The sequence below is a fragment of the Balaenoptera borealis genome (assembly GCF_965194805.1).
Source record: "Balaenoptera borealis genome assembly, chromosome: 14".
NCBI classification, from domain to species: domain Eukaryota; kingdom Metazoa; phylum Chordata; class Mammalia; order Artiodactyla; family Balaenopteridae; genus Balaenoptera; species Balaenoptera borealis.
In genome coordinates this window covers 54,272,622-54,300,559 of record NC_138875.1, presented here as the reverse complement: position 1 = coordinate 54,300,559, position 27,938 = coordinate 54,272,622, and the positions used below count along the sequence as shown (strand labels likewise).

General features: G+C 40.5%; 1 protein-coding gene and 1 long non-coding RNA gene across 6 annotated transcripts in view; one reads left to right on the top strand and one right to left on the bottom strand.

Annotated features, from left to right (window-relative positions):
• The window catches only part of LOC309610599, a 504,212-nt gene that overhangs the window by 321,191 nt on the left and 155,083 nt on the right, over positions 1-27,938 (bottom strand). The gene's annotated exons all lie outside the window — the stretch shown is intronic.
• The window catches only part of YES1 (YES proto-oncogene 1, Src family tyrosine kinase), a 77,371-nt gene continuing 55,924 nt past the window's right edge, over positions 6,492-27,938 (top strand). Inside the window, exon 1 of one of the 5 annotated variants that reach the window (XM_082353588.1) lies at positions 6,492-6,618. The gene's annotated coding sequence lies outside the window, so the exon portion shown is untranslated. Of the gene's footprint in view, positions 6,619-6,792; positions 6,927-7,258; positions 7,277-10,823; positions 11,002-27,938 lie in introns of those variants that run through there. The other 4 variants (XM_082353585.1, XM_082353586.1, XM_082353590.1 and 1 more) reach the window with 4 other exon arrangements.

Sequence of the window (27,938 nt, the reverse complement as noted above, 5' to 3'; positions counted from 1 at the left end):
TGATTTTTAAAGAGAATATGTGAGGCTTGGAGACTTTGACAAAAGGAAGAATTTTTTTTTTCTGTTTCAAGGTTTTCAAATAAAATCCACAACTAGACAATAGGTCCTTAAGAGGGCTAAGGAAAATCTAAATATTTTCCTGAACAGAAGTTCAAATAAATTTTAAAAGGGCCTTACTATAATATAAACAGAATTTCCAGTCTGGTTTTCAAAACAAAACATCCATTCCTTGGTCCCCAGCTCTGCTTCTATTTTAACTTGTTGGAATTAATTTTACGTGAAATGAGCATGAATGCCAATTTTCTATTTTATGCCAAAATTACCAGGTGTCCAAAAAAAAAAATCTCTACTTTGAAGTTAGTCACATTTGGATTATTTAAATAGCATCCTCTTTAGTGTGAGTCATTGTACGCTTTGATTCTTCAGTGCATGGCTGTTGATTCTTTAGTAAACATGCTTTCAAATATTCAGAAGGACATAGGCCCACAGGAATTAATGACCAGAACTCAGGGCTCAAAAATTTGAAATGGTTGTAGATTAGTCCACTATAAAGAAATGAAAATGATGATAATGACAATAAAGCTAAAAGATAATTTTAAAAAATAGTGGCTAGCTCTTTTAAGCAAAACAAAAAAATTTTTTAAATTAAATTAGGTATAAAATGTAAAAATGATTGTATTAGTCTCCAATGAATATCCAAAAGAAAACTATGTATTTTAACATTAAATTTGGTAGGATATTAATTCCTTTTTCCCTGAAAAAAAAATCCACATAAAATCTTTGAAAATCTATTAATATTTAATTTGTTGAATTTCAATACAAAGAAAGTATACTGCCATTAATTTTCCAATCCTTCAAGTTAATAAAGTCATAAGATCTCTTTTAATACAGCATAAACTGAAACATACAGAATTTGTCAGGAGATAGTCTATGAATGCTTTATGAATGAATCAGCTGATTTTTAAAATATTAAACAACCTTACCTAGTTTGGGTGACTAGCTGTTTCACTGACTCTAATCACTGAGTTATGTTACCATGGAAGGCTTAACTACAGTTACCTAGCCTTGGCAGATTAAAATATAAACCTTAACATTCATTTAACCTACATACTTTTTATTTGGCCAGGTAATTATATATGCTGTACATATAGTCATTTCTCAGATATTTGGTTCTTCAACTGAAGACCATGGTTCGAGGGAGGTGTCATTGGAAGACTGCCTTGATAGATGCCAAATACTAATCTCCAGAAAGTTAATATTCAATTCATAGTTTTTTCTGAATTGAATTCATTCTTTTTAGGTTAATCTCATACATCTTTTTAAGTTTGTCCCCAACCCTTTCTTAGAGATACAAAATTACACATTAAAGAATTTCCTATGAAATTTGTAGAATCCCACATTTCTTATTTATATTTCCTAATTATAAAGGCAGTTTACCAATTTTAATTATTTTAGAATTTGGAGAAACAAATGCTGTTTTACATAGTCATTGAAATACATTTAAAAAATAATTTCTTTTCTGCAATGGGATCCAATCTGCAAATGGGAATACTACTACTAACCTCCAGAGTGATTATGAGGATTCAGTGAATGACTCAGGTAAAGCACCTGGCATATGGTAAGGGCTCAATAAGAGACAGCCATGGTTTTTACAACCCTGGTATCGGTGTTGCAGTCACATTAATTCATTCACATGACCTAAGACATTTCATCAAAGCATAGATCTTATGTTAGATATTTGTTATGTAAGATATTCCCCTAGAAAGAAGAGCAATTAAGTAGCTATTCCAAGTACTCAAAAGCCTTCTTCATATACAAGTAAAAGAAGCGTAAATACACTTTGCTAAAGAATTAAAAGTGCATTATGGTGTACCTCATATAATAAGATCTTGTCAGATTTTAATTGCTCAGACACAATGCAAAAAATAATGATCTATACCACTGAAAGTGCAAAAAGAAAGTCTAGCTTTAAAACAATGTTAAAAGAGTTTTTCAAAGACATAGATTCATTCCAAACGTATTTTTAAACCCCAACTGCAGTGTTAGCTTGCAAAATATCTAATAAAAAAGAGTTCCCTGATTCCAGTCCTTTATGTTTCATGATCTGATGTTAGTTTATTTAAGAGATAAGAGCATGACTGATTTATAGTTTCTTTTCTAAACCTTTGACGTAGGTAAACATTCTAACTTCTTGCCTTTAAGCAAAGTTATGTTCTACTTTTTATAACCCATTTGTAAAGATTTCCAGGAAGTAGCAATCTGGTAGCAATTTCAGTGGTGTTTATACTCACTGTCAGAGACACTGACCACACATCAGCTTAATGTATCAGGTCAAACACTTGGGAATGGCTACAGGACTTGCACATATAGATCTTGGGAGGAAATTATAAGCCTATAGGGCAGAGGTATCAAATGGGTTTCAACATCTAACATCAATTTCAGGTGTTTGCTGCCTGAATCGTTGTGTTGAGAAGGATTTTGAGGACGGAGGTAGTGCTCTGGGAGAAAGGGTAGATGCCTGCTGCAATGTAAAAGCAATGACTGGACTTCCCTGGTGGCACAGTGGTTAAGAATCCACCTGTCAATGCAGGGGACACAGGTTCGATCCCTGGTCTGGGAAGATCCCACATGCCTCAGAGCAACTAAGCCCGTGCGCCACAACTACTGAGCCTGCGCTCTAGAGCTCGCGAGGCACAACTACTGAGCCCACGTGCTGCAACTACTGAAGCCTGCACACCTAGAGCCCATGCTCCACAACAAGAGAAGCCACCACAATGAAAAGCCCTCACACTGCAACGAAGACCCAACACAGCCAAAAATAAATAAAAAATTAAAAAAAAAAAAAAGCAATGACTGCCCCTGGCAGCTGGAGGAGGGACTGATTTGCCAGCTATGTTCTACTCTTGGGGTGTTACATGTGGCTCAAGGCAACTAGAGTTAGCATTGGGGTCCTACAAGCTCTTATCCCCAGAAAAGCTTCTCACTATGCATCTGCTTCATCCTCTCTCTGAAAACCAGCTCCCCCAGCCCTCACCCACCCCCATTGTGTGCAGGGGGCAGGAGGTGCTGCCCTCACAGCACTTGAGTTTACTGTCAGCAGTATGAGTAAGTAGCAGAAACTAACAGTGGCTCTTATTTGCAAAGAACAGAAGGTCTCCACTTAATTTAAGCAGAAAGAGAACTTAATTTTGGAAGTTTAGAGAATGAACAGGAGGATTGGTGGAGCAGGCTCAGGCAGGAACCAAGGGAGGCGGGGCAGAGTCCAGGTCCTGCCATAGGGATGGTCTGCTTAGGATGCAGGCACCAGCAGCACTGCACACTTGCTGCTCCTGGACCCTCCCTACCCCTGGACACTCACCTTATGCCACTGGACCCTGAACTCCACCACACCATCATGAATAACCTCTGAGTCACCTTTGTGTCACTCCCTCAAAATTCCAAATTCCAAGCTGGAGCCTGAGAGTAGGGGGTACTCAGATCAAAGGGCTACACTCCGGCTATTGGGAGAGGACTGGTTCTCAGAGTAGAGGACCTTGGGTTAAACAGACACCCTCAAAAGGTGTCCACTGCATGCTATATTCTGCAAGGCAGACAGCATGTGAGAAGATGCCAAGTGCCATCCAGCTTAGAAACTGCTGTCACAGAACAGAGTGATGAACCAAGTTGAGAGCATGAAAGTCTGAAGTTATGGCGAAGGCTATCTAGGAACAGGCAGAGTGGTACCCAGGGAGCTGGAGCTGCTGACACTGGTAGGGACTTCGCTAGGTATAACAGGCCTGGGACGAAACTACAGGAGAACTAGGAAGAACTGAAGTCAGAAAAATAAACCTAGATGATGCCGAAATAGATTCCAACAGCAAAGACTAGATTTCCAACAAATAGTCCCGGAGCTGCGGAGGCACACCAGGCACAAGGTGGAAATCTAAGATTGTAGACCAGGCAGGCAATAAGTTAGACACTGGAGAGAGCAACAATACAGGGCAAAACGATGGGCTGGATTTGCTGCAGCTCACATAAGATCGCCGTTTCTTGTATCTATTCATTGTAGGAGGTGTCCTTATACATCCAGTGGATTGCTTCTCTTAGACAGACCTTGCCCAGGTGTGCACCAGTCCTGGAGGTGATGAAGGCAGCAGAAATTGTATGGCATCTCGCCACAGAGCTTGGCACAACAAGCCTAACATTCAAGGATGGATACTTGCCTTTTGCTCGATTTTCCCTGTCTTTGTTTAGAGGGCTCCTCATATTTGCCCTAATTGGCCAGGTGGAGGAGGCAAGGCTGAGGTGGTGTAGATAACCCGAGGCACCGTGACTTAAGGAGATCCAAGCTTTGAATGGTTATGGTGGAAGGCGTTTGGGGGGGAGGGGGTGGTAGTGAGGATAGTCATTAAAGAGCAGAGACCAGTGCCTGCACCTGTGTAAGACTGCAGGCTCTCTAGTTACCAGGAAGAGAAAATCATCATCACAGCCTCAGTGATGCAAGCAGCAACAGCAGCAGATAACCGACACAGGCAGGAGAGGTTTATTCCACACACAACCACTTCCTGGCAAAATCACATGTTCCAGGGTGAGAGGGAGTGGGCCCCAACGAAACTCCAAATCCTTCAGGCTTTCCATCAGTCAAATAATTGTAAGCATTAATAAACTTAAGTAAACGATGTGTTTCACTTTTGTAGGGACTTCACCTATTTCATTGATTTATTTCAAGTTTTCCCCTAGCTTTTTCATCCAGCAGACTCGCCCAGGGATTCCATGATTTAGGTTCCTTATCACTCCTTAACCCATACATACCAGACCTCCCTGCTGTGTGGGAGGGACACAGGGGTGTGCTTCTTCATTTGTCCTTTTCACAAATGAACAGATTTTCACTTGAAAGCAATTTCTATTATACCAAACTCAGTGAGGCTTTAGAGATTCTCTTTGTCCCGTTTGTTTTAAATACGCCTGGAGATAAGTGAGACTCCAGATTGAAAAGTCTCCAGAATATTTACAGACTGAAGCTTGATGTTGTTAGATGAATATTCCAAAAGAGAAAACAGGGAATGAAGTAATAAAAAGAATTAAAATGAGGGTTAAGGGAAGAAAAGTGAAGATAAGTGAGTATAACAAAACATGTAGGATTTCGACACCCTCTCCCATCTTTAAAACTCCATACAGAACATCTTCAAAGCCACTTCATCCCTTGAACTGGAGTAAACTAGTATTTTTGAGTTGATTTTTTTGAGGCTGAGAGTTTAGGACAAAAAAATACTATCTCTATTTTACATAGAAGTTTAGAAAAGTAGCAGCTCAAGGAATTTATTTTCTAGTTAAAAAAAAAAAAGCTAAATATAAATTTACATGAAAATTTTAATGCCCAAGACAGTCAAGGGCAAATGAAGTTTTAGCAGCTAAATCATATAAAGCACGATGTTACCTTTTAGTTAATGTGAATGCCTATGCCTATCTTTGGCTCATTTAGTGAGCTGAAAAAAATGTTTTTTCAAACCCTTATATGCATTTCCTAAGTTTCTAGAATACCAGAATACTGACACATATGATTGTACCATTTCTTATTTGTCGAAGATGATTCTGAATTTCGCTAAAAACCACAAAGGAAACCAACAATCCCAACATTAATAGTTCTGATAACCCTACCAAAGAGGAAATACGAAGAGGAAGTTAATCTGAGAGTCTGTCAGGGCAGAAGTGATTTCAGCAGAAGACACTCAATATTCAGCCCTTCTGGACACTGAATGACCCTCATTTTTTCCCAGTTCATTCTGGACCTTCTGGACCCTCTTCCTTCTGCTTCAGCGACTGGCTGCAAGGCCAGTAGGAAAGGTGCTTGGATTCAGATGAGCAGGATTCTAGTCGTGGCTGCTCCACGTTCGTTGCGGTGGCAGCCTCAGTTTCCACAGCTGTCAAACGGGACAATAATACCTGCCCCAGTTCCTCATCTGGGACGTTGCCAGCATCGCCTGAGAACACGCTGTCCCAAGACAAGCCAAAGCCACCATTACTGGGAGAGTCGCCAACAAAACTCGGCTTCGGTTCCCTCTCCCGACAAGGCTGGTTCGACCTACAGTCAACAGGAAGCTCCTGGGGCTGGGACAGGATCCCTGGATCGGAAGGAGGCCAGACGCGAGCGTTTCTGGACGGCGATCAGGCTGGTGATGAGGGTGTTAGTAACACCCCCCTGGCTGGGCTGAGATTTTACTATCCACGACAAAGGGTGCGGAAGCATAGTACTGAAGAGCAAACAGCCAACCCCCAAACTCCTGTACTCCCCCACGAAAACAAAGCCCTCGGCACTACAGAGAGCGGGGCGAGGGGAAAGGAGAAAGGCCGAGGCACCCCACCCTATCTTCCGCGGCAGCCGAGCCGCAGGTTCCGCGCGTGGGGAGGGGGCGCTGTGGGCCTGCTTTCCGTGTGGAGAAGCGCCTCCTCCTCACGCCCCCTCAGCCTGCGCCGCCTCGGGAATCCGCCCCGGACCCCGCCGCCATGTTGGGTCGGGATTAGTGACTCGGTCTCGCCGCCGACCGGGACGGCTGGAGGGCGGCCCGCAACCCGAAGGGACGCGCGCCGGCGTCGGAAGGCGGGGTCGCGGGAGCCCGGTCGGGCGCGGCGCGAGTTCCGGTGAGCGGGCGGCCGCGCGCGCAGGTAGCCCGCCCCCGCCCCTGCACGGGGGGGCGGGGCCGGGAGTGAGGGCGGGTACCGCGCGGGGAGGAGGTGGAGCGTGAGGCCGCGGGGTTGGGGAGCCCGGGAATTCCCTCCTGAAGTAGCGAGTTCCCGGCCGGCTGTGCCGTCGTCGCTGCCGCTCGGCGCCCGGGACGAGGAGGTGGAGGACGGAGAGGGCCCCGCGGGCCTCCCCTCCGCCCGCCGCCCCCTCCCCGCCACCCTTCCCCGCCGCTGCGGCGACTCATACGAGCGCGGCTGGAGCGCAGGTAAGGACGCTTCGGGGCCCCGCGGGCGGAGCAGGAGGCGGCCGATCCCGGCCCCGCAGCGCTAGGCCCGGCGCCTGCCAGCGCCCGGAGGCGCCGCCGCTCTCCGCCGGCTCCGAGTCGGGAAGTTGGGGAGAAACTTCTCCCCTCCCCCGGCCCGGCTCGCCCGACGGGCGTGTGTCCTTCCCGGCGCTACCTGCTCGCCCTCTGCCTCGGTCTCCGCCCAGTCCATTCCTTCCCGGTCCCGCCCAAGTCCGACCTAAGGTCCTGGGAGCGCCGGGACACCCGCACCCGCGTCTCTGAGGTTGTGCTGGCCGCCCGGCGAGGGGCCGGCGAGGTTTCTTTTGGCCGAAGTAAGGAGCGGGAGCAGCGGCCCCTTTCCGTCCCCGGGGTCGGGGGTATGCCTGTCGGCGGACGCCGGGTGGCAACTGTGCCGGGAGAGCGGGCGGGGGATGGGGGGCGAGCGGGTGAGCCTCTCGCTGCGCTAGGTTTGATTGAAAACCGCAACATGTTAAAGTTTTCCTTTGTTTTGGGTTGGGGGTTGGGAAATATGCTGTTCAGCGTGCACTTTTAGTGTTATGACACTCCGTCTCCCATTTGGTTCGGTTCTCTGTCGACATGTGTTACAGAAAATTTTGTTTTAATGTGTGTTTTTCTTCTTGATAATTGCTTCCAGCTTTTGCTTTATTGGGCATGGGGCAACGTTGTTTTAAGAAGCTCTTAGAAAATCAAATCCGATGTAGGGTAGGGACTGCTTTAATTTTTGTTCTGTAGTGGGTGGGACCCAACATGGTTTGGATTTGGTAGAATTATTTTCTGCTTCATTAATTAAAACAGGCACGGCATGACACACGTTCTGACGATTTATAAATTGTTAGGGAAATGAAAAGCTGAGTCTCCACTGGAATCAAACTTTTATGTTCAAGCCATTTATTATGTGTATATGTTCCCACCGGAATGTGTGTTCACATAGATGATCTCACATATACATGTGTATGATGGTGGTATACTCGTGCATTGCAACTGCAGGATTGCAGTGGCAAAGTTAACTTGATAATTCTAAGTGTGTTTAAACCATCCTGTTAAATTATCTGTGGTTAAATTACACGGTAAGGAAAATATTACTAAATAGGTACACGTGACTGTAGGCATTTAAGGCAAAGTATGTGGTAAATCTAATGTATTAACTAGCACAATGGTTGGCACACAGTGGACAGGAAACATTTTGAATGGACAGGTAATGAAGGAGTGTCTTGTATTAGAAGCCAAGTATCTTGTATGTGTCACATGTGATTTTCATCTATTCTGTAAGAAAGTTATATTTCATTATTTATGTTTTGTTCTGTTTTTACTAATATATTAGATCCCTGCCATAGTTGACCCTTTAAGAAAAGGAAGTGTAATTGTATTTTAATTTTGGGACATTAGCTAAACCTCAGTGGAGATTTTTAATGCTGGTTGACAATTCACTGGGTCCTAATTTGAAAAAAAACAAATGACTTTGATCTGAATCTAAGTACAAGACAGTTCACATTCATGTTTCCAGGATAAAGTATAAAAGGGCTCTTAAAATATGTACTCTGCCGTAACCACCATAATGTTATAATAGCTTTAATTTTGCAGTACGTTTTTGCTGACTTCATAAACCACAAAATTGACTCCTTTCTGTTCAACCGAAAGTGAAATTACAGCTTTGACCTATCTTCTGGGATAGGTGGAATTTGTCTTATGGCTGAGGTATAGTATTAATACATGGTTCAAGTTTTTTTTTTTTTAAATCAGTGAATTCTCAAGCTGAAAAATCAACGTCTATGCAAATAAATCTCCTTCATGGTATGTAATGTTAAAAGAATAAATATCCTAAAAGATAGCAAGGACCCAGTGTAAATGAAATATTACCGACACATGCTTTAAGAGTTGTTTATGTAGAGTTCAAATTTGCATCCTTTTAGGCAGTAAATAATTTATTAATGTAATTTTTCTTTATAAATATGTTTAGCTCTTAATCTAGTGAGTCTGTTTAGCGTAGACGTTATTTATTATTAGTTTCTATTAGCATTATGTTAAAAAAAGAAGCCTAACGTCAAACATTTTTAGAGAGCAGTATTAAGGTCTGGTATCTAGGAATGCAAACTCGGGGGGTAAAACTGTATTTTTTAAAAACCTGCAAGGAAGTGATTTCTGTAAAAGTAAAGATAAAAGAGGAGGGAGGAGGCTGTGATTGGGACCTGGCTCCTGAAGTGGTGGCAAAGTTCTTTACCCTGATGGTGGTATAGTTCAAGTGTATAGTTCATTAAGCCATGATTGGTTTTCTGTGTCTGTGTTTTAGTTTATGTGAAACTTTTTTTTTTCCCTTTTTAAAGAAGCCTGTGTGTAATGTACTTTACAGTGTATAAGGTGTTTCGCTAAAGGACTTAGTATTTGGTGACTGACTTTAGAATACTGCTGGGCTGCCCTTTGCAAACAGGGTTAGACCTATTAAACCATAACTGGGAAATACCAGCTGGCGTATGTAACTACTTTCACAGGTAAATAACATATGTTAATTATGTTAATATTTTGAGGAAATACACCAGGTTTAACTAACTTTAAATCCTCTTCAGTTTTGTATGTTGTACATGACAAGTAGTAGGTAATCAAAATATGTTTATTAAACTAGGGAACACTGTTCTGTCATCAAATATAAAATATGCCCTATTTTTCAGAAGATTATGATAACATGACAGTTAAGACTCAAAATTTAACTATGGCATCAAGGTAATAAGTCTTTCATCCATTTTCAGTTTTCTGGAACAATAATTCTTTAGATTGGTAATTTCAGCCTGTGATTTGATATTCTTAAGGATGTCTTAAAATTCTCAGCATAAAATAAGTTTTCATTTACTCAGACTTTATGAAGATGTGCTGTATAGCACCTAAAGAAATGGTGTTTTGTTTCAAATGACGTTATGGTGTTGGAGTTTCCAAAATGCTGTGAATCGCTGCCTTATGCTACTTTACTTGCTTTGTGTAATGGCTTGCTGTGGTAGTTGTTGGCGTGGTTGCTTTGCACTGTGGTAATGTAGAGCTGAAGAGGAGATCATGGCTGTACCAAGTTCTTATATCACAGGAACTTTCAGTTATGTTACAAAGGTGATGTTTGTGGTGCTGGCTTTGTTGTGTGAATATTTACAGGAAGTTTTAGTTAAGATCTTCCATTGTTCAGAACCCTACATGGCTTAGGTCACCTTCAGTTCACGTTTAAACAGGTCTGTAATACAAATACAAGTTCCTCTAGCGAGGTACAACTGCTTTTCTTTAAAGGAAATCATCTGTTCCTGTTAAAGTACCTTGGTATTTGATTGGTAGTGTGTGCGGCGGTTTATGTGGCTATGGTAGGGTATGTAGTCTCTCTTTTCTTCCTCTCAGCTGCTCCGGCGCCACAATTAGGCTGCCTATTGCTCAGCTACAGCTGCTGGGTGATTATGAACCATCCAGCTCCTGTCTAAACTCAGAGGCAGATTTAGCAAAAGGAGCTAGAGTAACAAGAGGGTGGAAGAGAAGAGCCAGTGCCGCTGCCAGGATCATTTTAACGTGTCTGTGTGCCAAGGAATCGTTGGCTGCAGCAGCGCCACTGTTGTCTTGGAACTAGCAGACTTGATAGCAACACATCCTGGTCTGGGTTAGGTTTACCTGGTGTTACTCTTTAAGATCTTGAAGCTCACTCCAGGAAAGAAAGGGAATCCTGTAATTTCAGAGTACAGGATAATGTACAGTGAGGTTACCGATGGGCTGAGCTATGCCTCTGCTCTCCCCCGCCACCCCCCAACCCGGGACAGCAGTGCCCTTCAGTTTCCCTAATTTGAGTATATATGTGATTTCAGGTTCTCTGAAGCGTATACCATATACTCTGTGCCGTTTTAACCCGTGTCTCTTCGAAGTGCTGCTGCTGTTACTGTTGCTTGGCGGGTGGCAGAGCTGATATGCAGGTTCTTTGGACTCCCTGCTTTTCTTCCAGGAAGTGGAAGACCTTCAAAAGGGATTATTTCTAGAACTAGCTGTGCATGGCATATCCCCTGTGACTGCTGGAGTTTTGCAAGTAAGAACCCTAGATTATTTTTCCTGTTGTTCTTTATTCCTGAGGTGTGAGAAGATGGACCTCAGCAAACGCAGATACAGCATCAGCTCTCTATGGCAAGCCCCAGACTGGAAGAGGCCGCAGGCAAATTTTGCTGCCTCTAAAACGTTGCTCAGTGTGCCAAGCAAAGAGCAGCAGCATCTTGTCCTCTCGTTTACCACTACCGTTGGAAAATCTAGACAATTCCTGTTGCTCGTTCTGGCTTTGGAATTTAGTGGTTCAGGATTTGGCTAATTTGGGATGGGAAATAGAGAGTTTTGGGAGAAGTAGCTCTCAAACTGGTATAACCAGAAGGAAGGAAGAAGTACGGAAGACTGTACACTTGAACATTAACAAGTACACATTGTTATCGTGGCACATACTTAACAAGACAGTGGTGTGTTGACCCCCTTCTCTGTGCTCCCACAGAACACTGGTATCAAAGCACGTTTCTCCTTGCATTCTAATTATTTCTTTCCATGACTGTGATATACTTGATTTAGAACTCACTGTGGCAAGGAACTGTTTTATATGAATCTTTGAGAACAGTCTCTAATAGAATAAATCCTTTTGAGTTGTATTCAGGGATGTGGTTCTGTGTATATTTATGAGTATATATATAGAGACTTTCTCCCCACACAACATGTTTTTAAGGTATACCTGTAGTAAAATTTTACAAAAGTAGCTTAGTACTTTTTCAGAAGCTGATGTTAAAACAAGTTCTTTAGATCTTTAACCCTCAAAAGTTTTGGTCTAGAAAATGATTTTATAAAACTGTTTAAAAAGTTTAAACTTTAAATGTGAACTTAAAGGTCATTTTGATATTTCTAACATAAACTGGAAACTCTTTGTAGTTGGGGCTATACTAGTTTCTAGTAAGGTTTATTTTAAATAAGTGTTTTTTTACTATTTTAGTGAATGTTGAAAGCCCAAGATCCTAGATTGTAAAAAAAAAGTACATCTGGGGGACTTCCCTGGTGGTCTAATGGTTAAGACTCCATGCTTCCATTGCAGGGAGTGCAGGTTCGATCTCTAGTCGAAGAACGGGGATCCTGATGCCACACAGTGCAGCCAAAAATTTAAAAAAACATTTTTTTTGGCGGGGGTATCCTATCATGGTATTAGTGACAGTCAGTATTATAATTGTGATAATATTCGTATATTCCAAGGACAGAAAGAAAAAGAAATCCTTGTTTTCTTGATGTAATCTGTGAAAGAATGCATAGGTCATAGGGTATGTCTGCTGAATTATTGGTGGGGGTGGAGGCAGGAAGTACTGGGAGGAAAAGACTGACCACTGAAACCTAAAGATTGTCTGGTTTCAGCCTCTGTTCCTAACAATATATGTAGACCTTAGGTTTTCTTAAACTGATTACAGAGGCTAGTCACTTCTCTAATTTTTTAATGTAACTTTTAGTTTCTTAGCGTTAAGTAGAAATTGCGGTGGGGTGGAGAAAATTGGTGGCTTTTGCTGCATAAGTTAATACTTACAACTGTTTCATGGCAAGTTTATTGATTTTTTTTTGGCTGTGTTGGGTCTTCATTGCTGTGCGGGCTTTCTCCAGTTGTGGAGAGCGGGAGCCACTCTTTGTTGTGGTGCGCGGGCTTCTCTTGTTGCGGAGCACGGGCTCCAGGCACGCGGGCTTCAGTAGTTGCAGCACGAGGGCACAGGAGTTGTGGCTCGTGGGCTCTAGAGCGCAGGCTCAGTAGTTACGGCACACGGGCTTAGTTGCTCCGCGGCATGTGGGATCTTCCCGGACTAGGGATTGAACCCATGTTCCCTGCATTGGCAGGTGGATTCTCAACCACTGCGCCACCAGGGAAGTCCCAAGTTTATTGATTTCTTACATTTGTTCTGAGGCAATTAGTATTTTCATATTATGGATACTTTTTAATTAATAGCAGTCAGGCATTTGAAAAGGAGCAGAGAAGGTAACATGGTGTAATAAGGACAAGACTAAAAGAAGACCATCTGGATTTTAATTCCACTTGTGACAGTGAAGAGCTGTGTGGCCTTGGTCAATTCATTGAACTTCATAGGCCTCAGCTTCACCATTTGAAACGGGGGTACAGTTGGGCCAGATGTTTTCTAATATTCTTTCAGCCTTATTTAAATATGTGGCTCTACTGCAGTTGAAGTTTTTATATTGATAAAATTTTAAGGAAATGTTTTAGAGTCTAGAATTTGAAATAAAATTAGATACCAGGTAAATAAAAGTTAGGGTAAAAAACTGACCCACAGACTTGACACTGGACTTTCTCAGGCAAATAAAGTGTATTCCATTCATTAAGTGGACATTTATTAAACCTGTGGTGCAACAAATACTATGCCAGTTTTGATGTTATAAAAATGATTGCAGCGTGATTACTACCTTCTAGGAATTCACAGTTGGGTGGAACTGGCTATAATTATGAGGCTGTTATAAATTTTTTAGATTGATCTTTTTAATGGGATAATCCATTAGAATACTTCTCTGATTTTTGATGGGTGTTAGGGTGTGATACATCTGCAGCTTTAATAAATCCCTTTGTACTACATAGATTTAGCCTCAAGTAAACCGATTCAATTCTCTAGGCGGGAAGACTTGATGTTTTTCTAGATGTTAGTTCATTACAGATACTTGTGACTCACATGCACAGGCTCCACAACACCTATACAGAAGATTTACTATAAGAAAACACATTTGAAAGCAAGGCTTTTAAAAAAACATTTCAGATTTATTTTGCAGTAAAATTAGAAAAGGACTGAATGATTCATTGAAGCACATAGTTGTGATATCAGTTAACAGGTAGTTATGACGAGATGACAGCTTTGCTGCATTGTATCGGGAAAAGAGTCACTGACATTAAAACATCTTTTTTAATTGACAAAAGCGCAGACTAATTGTTTTGGATATTTTTCTTTAATACATGTAGTTAACGTTTAGAACAAAATAAGCATGGGCATTTGAAAATGGTTAGCTTTTTAAGGTTTGCATAATAGATTTTGTAGAAAGAAAGAGAAGGAAGGAAAAGAAAAGAAACTAAAATTATAAGGTGGAAAATCAGAATATTTTTCCCAGAAAAAGTTCTTTTCCGTAAGGTTAGCCTTTTTGGTTAGATTTCTGGGCAGCCCATTGGAGTTTATTTGTAAAAACCTAACATAAAGATACAACAGTGTTTCTGTGGTAAATATGTTCTGATTGATTTTAAGTTTTGTGTTTTTTTTTTTTTTTTTTAATTTGCTGAGCTCTTTGAGCAAATGAAATACTTGGCCTACTAAACGCTCTGATTATACAGTGGATAACCTGTAGCCTTGCCAGTTGTCCTCCCTCCCCACCTTCCCTGCTTTTCACTATTGAAAAATTACTGTTACGAGCTCCATATTAGGATGCTAGGACTCAGCTTAATTTAAGGACAGAAGCTTCCCTAGTTCCTCCCACCTGCTTGCTAGGCACTGTGAAACTTGCTTCCTACCCTGACCCAGTGTGAGAAATGGAAACAGGTCAAAAGATTGGGAATGAGAAACAAAAATGAGGAGAGTAGAAGAGGAAAAATGAGAAGTGGATGTAGTATGAAGTTTATAATTTTCTTTTTTGTGTCCTTTTTTCTTTTTCCCACCCATTCACTCCTTCTGTTAGGTATTGGGTAAAGACGGAGGAAAGCCTGTTTTATTTTTTATTTTTAGATTTTATTTATTTATTTTCTTTTAAAAAATTTTTTGGCTGCATCGGGTCTCAGTTGCGGCATGTGGGATCTTTCATTGCGGCGTGGGCTCTTTGTTTTGGCACACGGGCTTCTCTCTAGTTGTGGCGTGTGGGCTTCAGAGCACGTGGGCTCTGTAGTTTGCAGCACACGGGCTCTCTCGTTGAGGCACGCGAGCTCAGTAGTTGTGGTGTGTGGACTTAGTTGCCCTGCAGCACGTGGGATCTTAGTTCCCTGACCAGGGATTGAACCCCCGTCCCCTGCATTGGAAGGCGGATTCTTTACCACTGGACCACCAGGGAAGTCCCAAGAAAGCCTGTTTTATGTCAGATGCTTTGCTATACATTCATATACATTTTCACGTTTAAGTTAAATCTTTGAAAAGGCATTCCAGAAACACACAGGAATCATGCATAAGATAGGCTTTTATTACACACAAAGAAACTGAGGATCAGTAAGTATATGTAATTTGCTAAGGTCACATGACTCGTTGATGTGACTGAATAACTGACAGCAAGACTGTTTCCTATAAGACACCTTCCTTAGGGATAAGGAGCAATGATGGAAAGGGTGATTTTTTAATCTTTTTCCTTCTTCCGTAAACTGTACATTTGTATTGGGCTGAGAATTTTCAACACTTCCACTTTTCTTTTTAATGGAATTAGCTTTGTGGTGCATATTTCATGATGGGTGTTGATGTCAACTATTATATGAGCTAAAAAATTGGGTTATTACACTAACTAAACTGTAGCTACAGCCCACATTACAGAGACAGTGTTTGCATGTTCTTCCAATCAAGTTTCTTTCCTATCTAAATTTAATTCATCAGGGAATTCCCTAGCTGTCCAGTGGTTATTAGGACTCTGCGCTTTCACTGCCGAGGGCCCGGGTTCAATCCCTGGTCGGGGAACCAAGATCCCACAAGCCTCCCACAAGCTGTGTGGCATAGCCAAAAAGAAAAAAATTCATCATAGGAACAAAGGAGCATGCAGAAGTGGGTTATTACTCTAACTCAACTGGAGTAAATGTGGTTCTTTTGTAAGTTTGGGTTTGTAAAGTATACATATAAGTCTGTATGTCTATAGTCTGCCTCCCCCCATATATATTTATATACATATATATAGTTTATGCTCAAATCAGTTTTCGTTCTACTGTGCAATATTGCCTTCTTTTCTACCAAGTATATGATTTATTCCTAGATGAGTTAGTAGAAATAGATGGAAGCTCTGTATTGTCTAAATTGTCCTCCATTATGTTTCAGGTGCATGCTGCAGAAAGAGAGCACACTTTCTGATTTGCTCTGTCAGTAGGATGGTGGTTTCCTGCACCTTGGTACAGACTCACCAACATTCAAAGCTGCATTTCCTTCTTAAGGAAATCCAGTAGAATTCTTCCACATTGGCTTGTTCTTTTATTTATTTATTTAAAATTTTTATTACTTATTTTATTTTTTTGGCTGCGTTGGGTCTTCGTTGCTGCGTGTGGGCTTTTCTCTGGTTGCGGCCAGCAGGGACTCCTCTTTGTTGTGGTGCGCAGGCTTCTCATTGTGGTGGCTTCTCTTGTTGCAGAGCACGGGCTCTAGGCACGCGGGCTTCAGTAGTTGTGGCGCGCAGGTTCAGTAGTTGTGGCACACGGGCCTAGTTGCTCTGCGGCATGTGGGATCTTCCCGGACCAGGGTTCGAACCCATGTCCCCCGCATTGGCAGGTGGATTCTTAACCACTGCGCCACCAGGGAAGCCCTGGCTTGTTCCTTTAAATCTTATTGTTCCATGAATTCCTCACTCTCTGCATGAAGAGTCTCATCTAAAGCTCTAAATGGAAATTTTGTTTGCTACTCTTTTGCCACTGTGTCAAGTTCCATTGACAGTGATTTCCTTCACCACCTTAGAAGCCTTTTCTTCTTTGGCTTCCTTTTATTTCTTCCATTGTATCTAAGAATGTACCCTTTGTCCTCTCTTATAAGCTGGAGCATTGTTTTCTATGGGAATACAGCTTGATTTTGTTGCATTATTATCCCACACAGAATATCCGCAGTACAACTCCACACATCACTGCCAACGGTTCCATCACTGCCTGTGTTTACTGAGTCTACATAAGGGTTAGCAGATAGGTTTTAAACTGTTGTGCCAGGGACTCCCCAGTGGTCCAGTGGTGAAGAGTCCACGCTCCCACTGCAGGGAGCATGGGTTCCATCCCTGGTTGGGGGAACTAGAATCCTGCATGCCACGCAGCGCAGCCAAAAAATAAATAAAATACCCTGTTGTACCAACTCTATGAGCTTAGAATGGCTTCCACTAGGTAAGCTCCATGAGGGTAGGGATCTTTATTTTGTTTACTGAAGTTATCCCAAGTATCTAGAACAACAGCACATAGTAGGCACGTATTAAATATTTTTAAAATATGGGCAAGTACAGCAGTTCGCTGGCAATATTTGCTTACCATGGGCATAGGAGAAAGGAGTGTCAGCAGCCAGCTTCTCACTGAAAACTCATGCAGTAAGTAACCTCAAGACTCCTTGGAGTGGCGGGCCCAGTGCTAAACAATGGCATTAATGCTCAGGATGAATTCAGATAAACACTCTACTTGAGTCTGATGAAGAAACTGAGATTCGATTTAGCAGTGACTCGTAAATGTTAAGGAGAAGTAAGAATAAGTGGGTTTCTTTTCTTTATATCATAGTCTCTAACTATATCTTTAGCAGCCATGCTTCTTAAAAACTCTGGCACACATTAGTTCCCCTTACGCTGATTGAGTCATATGCTTGTATCTGGTTGTAGGTAGAACTGAGACAGATAGTCCTTGACAGGGCAGCTACCTTCCAGTGACAACTTTACACCATAGAAGGGGAGAAGGCATTTTTAGTGGAAAAGTAGCTGTCTCTGCCACAGAAGGGAACAGGAAGTAACGTAGTAGTTGAATGAGTTAGGTATATGGAAATACACTATTTAGTTGTATAAATATGATTAGAATATTTATTTGAAAGGTGTGGGTACAGATGGTATCTTCTTTTTCTTTTTTAATTTATTTTGTTTATTTATTTATTTAATTTTAATTTTTTTGGCTGCCATTGGGTCTTTGTTGCTGCTCGCGGGCTTTCTCTAGTTGCAGCAAGCAGGGGCTACTTTTTGTTGCGGTGCTCAGGCTTCTCATTGTGGTGGCTTCGCTTGTTGTGGAGTACGGGCTCTAGACGTGTGGGCTTCATTAGTTGCAGCACGCAGGCTCAGTAGTTGTGGCTCACGGGCTCTAGAGCACAGGCTCAGTAGTTGTGGCGCACGGGCTTAGTTGCTCCGTGGCATGTGGGATCTTCCCAGACCAGGGCTGGAACCCATGTCCCCTGCATTGGCAGGCGGATTCTTAACCACTGTGCCACCAGGGAAGCCCCCAGATGGTATCTTCTTAATTCGGGCAACAATATTGGTACAGAAGCAAACTAACGGTGATGGTTTAAGATTCTAATGGGCAGTGTACCACCTAAAGGAATGAATTCCCCAGGCTTTTTTATGTGAAAAGTTTGAGAAGCACCCTGGTAAGGAAGGGGGTCAGAGTAGAATGGGGCTTTTATCTAAATACATTTAGATAGCACTTTTAGTGATTGAGAAAAGACAGTAATTAGCCATATCAAAGAATTTGGGGGGGAATAGTGGCAGGTGGAAATTATGATGGAGCTAAACCTCCCTTTCCCCAGTCTCACCTCACACTTCCCCTTCTCCCCACCCCCTTAAGCCACCCCTACTGGGGCTTAGTTTTTGATTTTTTTTTAAGTCAGAAGGAGGAACTCGTAATAAAGGTCAAGTAGAAGAGAGAGTCAGGAACCTCTTAGGTTGTCAGAGGATGAATAGGATTTTTAGGATGATTGATGCTTAGAAGAAGGAAAAACTAATGACAACGTAGACGATTCTTCAAGATAATCACAGCCAGAAGTAAGAAAGAAGCCACAGATCCACAACTTCAGAAAGTCGAAATGATAGATCATAAGAAACAGCTAGCATGTCTTCTTTTTAATCTCCTAACTTCTGTAACAAGAGGATGCTCTTTAATGGAAAAGCTAGGAAAAAAGTATAAGAAACTAGATAGTAGATAGTAAGAGGGCATCTAGCTTTGACTGATTTCAGGCTTCTAGGTCCAGAAGAATTCCATCTGAAGGTTCTGAAAGACATTTCTGATATTCCCAGGACCCCACTGGTAATAGAAAGAAATCATGGTGGACTTCCCTGGTGACACAGTGGTTAAGAATCTGCCTGCCAATGCAGGGGACACGGGTTTGATCCCTGGTCCGGGAAGATCCCACATGCCACGGGAGCAGCTAAGCTTGTGTGCCACAACTACTGAGCTGCGCTCTAGAGCCTGCGAGCCACAACTACTGAGCCCGCATGCTGCGACTACTGAAGCCTGCGCGCCTAGAGCCCGTGCTCTGCAACAAAGAGAAGCCACCGCAATGAGAAGCCCGTGCACCGCAAGGAAGAGTAGCCCCCACTTGCTGCAACTAGAGAAAGCCCGCGGGCAGCAACAAAGACCCAATGCAGCCAAAAAATAAAAACAAAATTTAAAAATAAGAAAGAAATCATGGAGACAGACATCTCAAAAAAAAAGAAAAATGATTAAATGATGCCTTAAAAGGTGAATTTTAATAAATGCAGACGCTGAAAGTTGCCTTTGAATTTGGACAAAATTCGGTAACAGTTTATTAAACAGTTACCATTTATAAACAATTGGAATGTTACAGAGAAGTAATTTTTAACACTTAGTTGTCCAGCAGTGCTTTCTTGAATTGTTGAACCACCTCTTTGTAGTCTGAGTAAATACTGGCTCTAGATCATCTGTCAGTGGTACTTTCCTGTGTTGGTGAGTGGTCGGACCTGATAAAGCTTAGTTTCCTTCTAACAGCAAGGGTCAGTGATTCCTTTTCCAATTTTTTTTTTTTTTTGGGTCTGTTTTATTTTCCCCTTTCTGTAATTAAGTCTTCTAATGGCACTATAGACTTTGCTTTATCTTTTTGATATTCAGAGTCAGGGATATTAACAGGTTTAAAGCTCTTTTTATGTATTTCCGGATTTTTTTTTTTTAAGGAAAATTAAACTGGAGTATGGGATAAGCATGTGTGTTTATCCCATAATATCTGTGAACATTGTTTTATTTTTGTTAGTTATATATGTGAACAAAGATACCTCAAAGTTATTTTTATTTGCTTTTTCAGTTGAAGTCTGCTGTGCATTTTTCTGTACTTGCTCATAACCATTGCCAATCTTGCTCTTGGGTTGTCTTTTTCTTATAGATTTTTACAGATTCTTCGTGTACAATAGATATTAATCCTTTATGTTGCAAACTTCATATCTCTGCTTGTCTTTATTTTGTTTAATGTTTTTTATCTTAAGGTATTACAAATAATTTTCCTTTTGTAACTTCTGAATTTTGTGTTCTAAGAATACTTTCCACAGCTGACAATAATTTTTAAAATTCTATTTATAGGTTTTTGTTTTGTTTTGTGTTACAAATAATTTAACTGTTTACTCTGAAACTTATATATGTTGTGAGATAAGGATCCAATTCCTTTTTTCTTTCCTCAGATGATAGAGCTCACCAATACTGTTTATTAAATCTCTCCTTTTTCCACAGATTCAAAATGCCACATTTAGCATTTACAAATTCTTTTACTCTCAGGCTTGTTTTGGGGCACTCTTTGTTTTCCAGATATTTACTTGTTTATTCCTATGCCAGTACCGCATAGCTTGATGATGAGGATGATCATGACCCCGGTAACAACAGCAGGAGCAGCAGCTAATGCGTATTATTACGTGTGTACCAGTCACAGTGGTGAATACTTTAACCTATTTTACCTGATTCACTTCTCACAAAACCCAGAGTTAGGTATTCTTTTTTCTTTTGAAAATCTGGCTTAAATATTCTGACCGGTAGCCATTTTATTTAATGAAAGGATTTTCTTTCTTTTTTTTCTTTAAATATGGAACACTTCACAAATGTGCCTGTCCTTGCACAAGGGCCATGCTAATTTTCTCTGTATCGTTCAAATTTTGGTTTATGTGCTGCCAAAGCAAGCAATTGAGTTAAGTATTCTCAATATCTTTATTTTTACAGGTGAAGAAATAGGTTTTGAGAAGTTATATTTATTCAAGTTACAAGCTAGGACTGTCACCAACTCTGACTCCAGAGCCTATACTCTTAACCATGAGGTTGTGATTACTAGTGGGACAAATTTCCTCATTTTTCTTTTTTTAAAAATTTCTCAGCTATTCTTATGCATTGACTTTTCCATATGAACATTGTGATTTTGATCTAGATAATGTTAATTATTTAGATTTATTTAGGGAAGACTGGACACCTTTATAATAATGGATCTTATTGTCTAAAAATAAATGGTTTGTTTCATTTATTAAGGTTCTTTATATCCCACAGAGTTTTATTTTTTTAATATAGACTCTGAACATTTGTTGTTAAGCTTATTCATAGGTATTATTTCATGTGTGGTTTTAGAAAAACTTGTTATTTGGAAATAATTTCAAAGTTTCAGAAGAGTTGCTAACATTTTGCCACATTTGATTTTGTCATTCCTTTCTTGTATATGTGTGGGGGTATCCTCCCCACATCACCACCTTGAAAGTTAGTTGCAAACATCATTCTCATCACCCTTAATTACTTCAGTGTATATTTTCTAAATCAGGGACATTTTCTTATACACCGACAGTACAGTCAATTGAATTCAGGAATTTTAACATCACTATAATACAGTTATCTGATAGACAATTGTTGTAGGTTGAATTGTGTTCCCCCAAAAGTTCTAATCCCCAGTATCATGAATGTGACCTTATTTGGAAATAGGGTCTTTGCAGATGTAATCAAGTTAAGATGAAGTCATACTGAATTAGGGTGGGCCCTTATCCAGTATGACTGGTGTACTGATAAGAAGAGGAAAATGCCATGTGACGATAGAGGCAGAGATTGGAGTGATGCAGCTGCAAGCCAAGGAGTCCCAAGGATTGCCAGCCACAACCAGAAGTTAGGAGGAGGCAAGAAAGATTCTATCCAGAGTTTCAGAGGGAGCATGGTCCTGCTGGCACCTTGATTTTGGACTTCCAGCCTCCATTACTATGAGAGAATACATTTCTGTTGTTTTAAGCCTTTTTAAAAAAATTTATTTATTTTTTATAAATTTATTCATTTATTTATTTATTTTTGGCTGCATTGGGTCTTTGTTGCTGCGTGCGGGCTTTCTCTGGTTGCGGTGAGCGGAGGCTACTCTTTGTTGCGGTGCGCCGGCTTCTCATTGTGGTGGCTTCTCTTGTTGCAGAGCACGGGCTCTAGGCGTGCGGGCTAAAGTAGTTGTGGCATGTGGGCTTAGTAGTTGTGGCTCGCGGGCTTAGTTGCTCTGTGGCATGTGGGATCTTCCCGGACCAGGGCTCGAACCCATGTCCCCTGCATTGGCAGGTGGATTCTTAACCACTGAGCCACCAGGGAAGCCCATATTTACTTATTTTTTAAACAGCAGCCCATAGGAGTTAATGTCGCAGTCAATAATCAAAATTTTTCTAGTTGTCCTAATAGTGTCCTTTATAACAAAAATCCAGAATGTAACCCACTGCATTTAGTTATGTCTCTTTAGTCTCCTTTAATCTGAATAGTTAGTTCTTCAGCCTTTATCTTTCATGGTGTTGATATTTTTGAAAAATCAGAATGCTTGTTTTGTACAGGGTACCTCATTGAGGATTTGTCTGTGCTTCCTCGTGATTAGATTTAGATTATGAATTAGGGCAGGAATACTACTGATATATCAGGGGTATTGTGTCGTTCCTAGTGTAGCCCATCAGGAGGCACACCTTGTTAGTCCGTCCCATTATTAGCAATATTAATTCTGCTTAGGTAAGGTGATATCTGTCATGTTTCTCCACTGTAAAGTTAGCATTTTTCTCTTTTTCATTAATAAGTGATATGTGGGAAAATAGTTTTAGACTCCATGAATGAGTCTTGCCTGAATTGATTATTGAAATGATGGCTGCAAAGTAATACTTTTCTGTGTAATTCCTTCTACGTTTATTAGTTGGGATTCTGAAAGAAAATCTTCCCTTCTCCCTCATTTATTTATATCAGAGTGATTTTTGGATCTTCTTTTTAGTCAACAGGTTATAATCTATTAGTGTCATTCATTTTGATGCTCAAATTCATCCTATATTTAGCCAGCAAGAGCCTCTTCAAGATGGTTCCTGTACACTTTTGATGTATCCACATCATGTTTTGAGTAGTACTTAATTTTCTTGGTGTAAGATGTCCCAGGCTCTGGAACTGAGCAAAGGGCTTGTGTGTCTGCAGTGCAGAAAGCCAAACTCTGACAGCAGGAGTTTGTAGCAAAGTAAGGATTTGTTACAGGGTGCCATGCAAGGGAGTGGGAGACAAGCCTCAGGTCCGCTCCAACTTGGTCTTTGAGTTAGGGATATTCTTAAAGGGGAAGAGCAAAGAGGCTGGGATTAACCATGGTCTTGTGACATTTCTCGATCATAGTTTTGGGAGTCAGGATGTTTCTGGTTTATGATTCTCCCAGTCAGGTGGTCCATGGCTCGGGGGTCTGTTAGCTCATCTTGCCCTGGAGAAATGACCTGAGTTTGTATATTACTGATGATATCTACAACAGCAGTTTTAGGCATCTGATTCTGGTTGATTAGTGTTCAGTTAGCACCGCATTGAGGTCAGAGGGGACAAGAAAGGGGATAAAGTTTTGGATAGAGATATTAACCATAAACTTGGTAATGGAACTTGGTTTTAGGGGGATTTGGTTTCAGTCCCCACTCCTGTTTTAACTTTCCCCAAATCTTTTGAGGGAATGGGGCGACAGCTGCTCTGGCTACTTCTTGCTGAAACGGTGTATTCTTGCCTCAATTTGGGGAATGGAAGTGTTGTATACCAACTTTCAAAACACTTGGTCAAATAGATCATAGGTCACCATGAAACAATACTTATTCACTTAACAAAGTGACAATAAAAGATTTCAAAAGCAAATATAGAGAGTTAGAACAAATTATTTAAAAGGTAAAGTTAGCAGCTCAGTATTCTCCACAAAAAAATTTGTTCTCTTAACAAAGAAAACATATTCAAGTTTTGTACCATGTTACCTTTAATCTTAAAATTCATTGACTCAATTAAATTTATTCTGATCTTAATCCTGACCACACATTGAAGTCCTTTTTTTTTTTTTTTTTTTTAAATTTTAATTTTTGGCTGCGTTGGGTCTTCGTTGCTGCATGCAGGCTTTCTCTGGTTGCGGTGAGTGGGAGCTACTCTTCGTTGTGGTGTGCGGGCTTCTCATTGTGGTGGCTTCTCTTGTTGCGGTGCGTGGGCTTCAGTAGTTGCAGCACACAGGCTCAGTAGTTGCAGCACATGGGCCCTAGAGCACGCGGGCTTCAGTAGTTGCAGCACGTGGGCTCAGTAGTTGTGGCACACTGCTTAGTTGCTCCGCGGCATGTGGGTATTCCCAGACGATGGATCAAACCCGTGTCCCCTGCATTGGCAGGCAGGTTCTTAACCACTTTGCCACCAGGGAAGTCCCATAGAATTCGTTTCTATGGATTCTTTATTTTCGCTTGCAAATCTTCTACAACTTTCTATATCCATATGAATTTGTCCCCTACTTTCTTTCCCTTAACAAAATGCATTTCCATTCCTTATACCTTTTTCCTTGCATACAAAGATGTTTTCCATATTAATTTTTAGTTTTAGTTACATTAATTAAAATTCCCAACTCTTAAAAACCTGAATTTCTGATGAAAACTAAGAAGTAAGCAATTGTGGACTGTTTGTCATACCACCGTTTCCCCATTGGCAAACTTTATGAACATATTCTATAACCTCTAGAAACATACATTTCCTCATAGCATAATTTTTTTTAATTGAAGTATAGTGGATTTACAATATTATGTTAGTTTCTCATGACATAGTTTCTTTCCTCAACGTGGTACAGGATGTGTCTAATAAACCCAAACATGTTTAGTTTTTCTCTCATAAGAAGACAAAAGTAGATAGACTTGTTTAGCAATTAATGTTTCAGTATTTTATCTTATTTGAAATGACCTGGATATTCAATGAATTCCTGTCATTTAACTTAATTTAGCAAAACTTTAAAGTTTCAAGTTACCAAAAGTCTGGAGAAACTATTTTTATTTTCAATTTTTATTTATTTTATTTTTTTCATTTTTGGCCACGCCTCGTGGCCTGTGGGATCTTAGTTCCCTGACCAGGGATGGAACCCGGGCCCCCTGCGTTGGAAGCGTGGAGTCTGAACCACTGGGCAACCAGGGAAGTCCTTGGAGAATCTATTTTTAAATAGACATACCTAAAACATAATTATGCCTGAAGAGTTCACCTAAAATTTCCTATCTCATTTATCTCTATTTCATTACTTATGAAAATACCAAGGTTGCAAATAGTGAGTCTACACATTACTCACAACTTCTGTCCAACTGCTGTAAATTGGGATTTCCCATGACACCTCCTTGGGTTTGATAATTTGCTGTAATGGCTAACAACTCAGGAAAAGTTTATTAGTTACTGGTTTATTATAAAAGGATACAACTCGGAAACAGGCGATGGAAGAGATGCACAGGGCAAGGTATGTGGGAAGGGGTGTGGGGCTTCCAGGTGAGCCACCCTCCCAGAACCTCCAGGTCTCTTCATCACCTGGAAGGTCTCAGAACCCCTTCAGTTAGGATTTTTATGGAAGCCTCTTTACAGAGGCTTCACTGATTAAACCATTGACCATTGGTGGTTAGTTCAAGCTCCAGCTCCTCTTCCCTCCCCTGAGGTGGGAGTGTGTGGTGGGGCTGAAATTTCATCCACTCAATCCACATGGTGGGTTCACCCTTAGGGGCTTTCTACTAGTTACCACTAACACAAACTCAGGGACTTGTGAATAACAAAAGGTGTTCCTTCACCTTTATTGCTCTTATCCGTCAGGAAATTCCAAGGGTTTTAGGAGCTCTGGGCTAGGGATAGGGAGGAAAACCAAATACATGTTTCTTATTGTTAATCACAATGTGTCAAGTAGCTCCTGGCCACATGGGACAGTTGAGCAGTTGAAATGTGCTGTAAGTGTGAAATACATCCAGATTTTGAAGACTTAATATGATAAAAAGAATGTAAAATAATTCAACTTTTTTTGTTGGTACATGTTGAAATTATAATATTTTGGATATATTAGGTTAAGTAAGATTATTAAAGTTAATCTCACCTGTTTATTTTTCACCTTTTTTTTTTTTCCTGCTACGCAGCTTGTGGGATCCTTCCTTCTTCTCCCACGAGGGATCGAACCCCTGTCCTCTGCAGTGAAAGCGCGGAGTCCCAACCGCTGGACCTCCAGGGAATTCCCCTATTTTTCACCTTTTTTAATGCGGCTACTAGAAAATTTAAAGTTATATATGTGACTCACATCATATTTTTGTTGGATAGCATTGCTCTAGATCCAGGCTGCCTGGGAGTTATCTTTGATTTGGGGCAAGTTACATAATCTCTATGCCTCAGTTTTCTCATCTTTAAAGGAAAAGTAAAAAGAAAAAGACTTTAACTCACAGGGTTGTTTTAAAGATTGAGTAGGTTAATGTGTGCATGAGTACTTAGAACAGTGCTTGGCACATAGTAAGTGCCCAATGTTGTCTGTTACTATTCCCAATATGAGTGCACACTGCCTGAGGGCTGGGACTTTGTTTTGTTCACTGCTATATCTCCACTTCTTAGGTTCTCAGTAAGTATTTTTTGAATGAATGAATGAATATGGAGAGTTTTTGAGTAACGTAGGTAGTGATTGGGAAGGAGGTTTCTTGATTATCCAGAATGTCTGTTGAAAAAATATTACAACCAAGAAAATTGCATCCCTAAAAGACAGGTGGCCTGGACTTCTCTCTTAGGAAAAATCTATATCAAAAGGTTAGAAAAATCAAAAGACAAATTAGATATATTTTGAGATTAAAAAGTAGAAAATATATATTATTATTTGCACTGCATTTTCCAGGCTGTCCGAGACTCTCAATAAAAATTCTCTAAGCCTGCAAAAACTAAAAAACTAAAAAACAATACTAAGTCAGTGATCAAAAATATCTGGTGGTGGGCTAGAAGAGCATGCTGCTGCTGGTCCTTCGTGGCTGTGGTATTTTAAGGGCTTTTCAGTGCTGTTGCTTCCTCAGAAAAACTCTAATTTGCTAGGGACTGATATTTGCTAGCAGTCCAAGAGAGTGTGAAGATTCACCTGACTCAGGAACTCTTCACTAGATCTTTCCCTTGTTTCCCCAACTTCTTGGCTCTGTAGAGACCCCAAACCAACTGTCAGGATTTGGCTGTCAGTAAAAAATAAGAAGGAAACTTTTTTCTGTATACTTTGGAAGAGATTAAAGAGCATAGAACTAGTTTATTCTTGACAGGTGTCAGATAATTTACCCATAAAATATTTAACAATTTTTGATGGAATTTTTGACAAGGTTTAAACCCTTTTCATGCTTATTGATTTATTTAGGTCTCCTATCTTTTAACTGAGTTAATTTTATTAATTTCCATTTGCCTAGATAGTCATCCTTTTCATCTGATTGTTAAAACTTTTTTAAAGTTCCCGTTTATAGTTTTTTCAAATCTTCTGTTGCTCTCTAGCATTCTTTTCACACCTAAAACTATGTACTCTCCCTTTTCATTTCTTGATTAAGATTAAATCTAGTGACTTATCTATTTCATTGATTTTTATTTGTAAATCACATTGGATGTTTTTCCATTATAATAATGAAATAAAAGAAAATTAAAAGAAAAATTAATTAGAAGCAACAGGAAAAGAAATCTCAGTCTGATTTACAAGTAAAAATCCTCTTTTTGAGTTTCCTTGCTGTTTTTCCCTAAATTTTATTTGTATTAATTTCTTTTTAGTAATAGGTGTGTAAGACTATGAATTTTGCTCTGAATACAACCTTTGCTATAGCTCATTGATGTGGTAGGAAGTTGTTATTTTTATTTTATAATTTCAGTTTGCATTTCCTCCTTGACACAAGAGTATTGGATCATGGAAAATCTTATGTATTCATCTTATTTAGGAAAACTTGAAAAAACACTCTTGTGTGCCATTTCTTTAGGTTTTATAGCATATAGTATTCTGTTGTCAATACTCAAAAATGATAAACAGGAGAAAATTGTTTCCAGTCAGAAATAATTTATGCATGTATAGGTAACTTGTCTCATGGAATTTTAAATACCCATTCCTCAAA